Source organism: Chiloscyllium punctatum, unplaced genomic scaffold, assembly GCF_047496795.1.
Source record: "Chiloscyllium punctatum isolate Juve2018m unplaced genomic scaffold, sChiPun1.3 scaffold_1941, whole genome shotgun sequence".
Classification (NCBI taxonomy): domain Eukaryota; kingdom Metazoa; phylum Chordata; class Chondrichthyes; order Orectolobiformes; family Hemiscylliidae; genus Chiloscyllium; species Chiloscyllium punctatum.
Genome location: NW_027311674.1, coordinates 17,501 through 19,832, shown reverse-complemented (window position 1 = coordinate 19,832; position 2,332 = coordinate 17,501).

Sequence of the window (2,332 nt, the reverse complement as noted above, 5' to 3'; positions counted from 1 at the left end):
AAAACTTAGAAAAATGTTTAAAAAGAAGAAATGAGTAACCAGGAAAACTTAGAAAAATGTTTAAAAAGAAGAAATCAGTAACCAGAAAAACTTAGAAAAATGTTTAAAAAGAAGAAGTGAGTAACCAGAAAAACTGCGAAAAATGTTTAAAAAGAAGAAATGAGTAACCAGAAAAACTTAGAAAAATGTTTAAAAAGAAGAAATGAGTAACCAGGAAAACTTAGAAAAATGTTTAAAAAGAAGAAATCAGTAACCTGGAAAACTTAGAAAAATGTTTAAAAAGAAGAAGTGAGTAACCAGAAAAACTTAGAAAAATGTTTAAAAAGAAGAAATCAGTAACCAGAAAAACTTAGAAAAATGTTTAAAAAGAAGAAGTGAGTAACCAGAAAAACTTAGAAAAATGTTTAAAAAGAAGAAATCAGTAACCAGAAAAACTGCGAAAAATGTTTAAAAAGAAGAAATGAGTAACCAGGAAAACTTAGAAAAATGTTTAAAAAGAAGAAGTGAGTAACCAGAAAAACTGCGAAAAATGTTTAAAAAGAAGAAATGAGTAACCAGGAAAACTTAGAAAAATGTTTAAAAAGAAGAAGTGAGTAACCAGAAAAACTTAGAAAAATGTCTAAAAAGAAGAAATCAGTAACCAGAAAAACTGCGAAAAATGTTTAAAAAGAAGAAATCAGTAACCTGGAAAACTTAGAAAAATGTTTAAAAAGAAGAAATCAGTAACCAGAAAAACTTAGAAAAATGTTTAAAAAGAAGAAGTGAGTAACCAGAAAAACTTAGAAAAATGTTTAAAAAGAAGAAATCAGTAACCAGAAAAACTTAGAAAAATGTTTAAAAAGAAGAAGTGAGTAACCAGAAAAACTTAGAAAAATGTCTAAAAAGAAGAAATCAGTAACCAGAAAAACTGCGAAAAATGTTTAAAAAGAAGAAATCAGTAACCTGGAAAACTTAGAAAAATGTTTAAAAAGAAGAAATCAGTAACCAGAAAAACTGCGAAAAATGTTTAAAAAGAAGAAATCAGTAACCTGGAAAACTTAGAAAAATGTTTAAAAAGAAGAAATGAGTAACCAGAAAAACTTAGAAAAATGTTTAAAAAGAAGAAATCAGTAACCAGAAAAACTGCGAAAAATGTTTAAAAAGAAGAAATCAGTAACCTGGAAAACTTAGAAAAATGTTTAAAAAGAAGAAATGAGTAACCAGAAAAACTTAGAAAAATGTTTAAAAAGAAGAAGTGAGTAACCAGAAAAACTTAGAAAAATGTTTAAAAAGAAGAAGTGAGTAACCAGAAAAACTTAGAAAAATGTTTAAAAAGAAGAAATCAGTAACCAGAAAAACTTAGAAAAATGTTTAAAAAGAAGAAATCAGTAACCAGAAAAACTTAGAAAAATGTTTAAAAAGAAGAAGTGAGTAACCAGAAAAACTTAGAAAAATGTTTAAAAAGAAGAAATCAGTAACCAGAAAAACTGCGAAAAATGTTTAAAAAGAAGAAATCAGTAACCTGGAAAACTTAGAAAAATGTTTAAAAAGAAGAAGTGAGTAACCAGAAAAACTTAGAAAAATGTTTAAAAAGAAGAAGTGAGTAACCAGAAAAACTTAGAAAAATGTTTAAAAAGAAGAAATCAGTAACCAGAAAAACTTAGAAAAATGTTTAAAAAGAAGAAGTGAGTAACCAGAAAAACTTAGAAAAATGTTTAAAAAGAAGAAATCAGTAACCAGAAAAACTGCGAAAAATGTTTAAAAAGAAGAAATCAGTAACCTGGAAAACTTAGAAAAATGTTTAAAAAGAAGAAATGAGTAACCAGAAAAACTTAGAAAAATGTTTAAAAAGAAGAAATCAGTAACCAGAAAAACTTAGAAAAATGTTTAAAAAGAAGAAATCAGTAACCTGGAAAACTTAGAAAAATGTTTAAAAAGAAGAAATGAGTAACCAGAAAAACTTAGAAAAATGTTTAAAAAGAAGAAATCAGTAACCAGAAAAACTGCGAAAAATGTTTAAAAAGAAGAAATGAGTAACCAGAAAAACTGCGAAAAATGTTTAAAAAGAAGAAATCAGTAACCAGAAAAACTTAGAAAAATGTTTAAAAAGAAGAAGTGAGTAACCAGAAAAACTTAGAAAAATGTTTAAAAAGAAGAAATCAGTAACCAGAAAAACTTGGGAAAAAACACTTAGAAAAATTTTCAGCAAAGTGTGAAAAATATTCTAAGTGTCAGCGGAGGAAAATGCTGAAGCATCGGGAAAGATTCGCAAACCTACGCCGAACATGTGCTCCGAAGTGCCGGAGGAATTGGGTGAGTTGAGCCCGGCAAATGGCCAGCTGTCGTTTTGTGC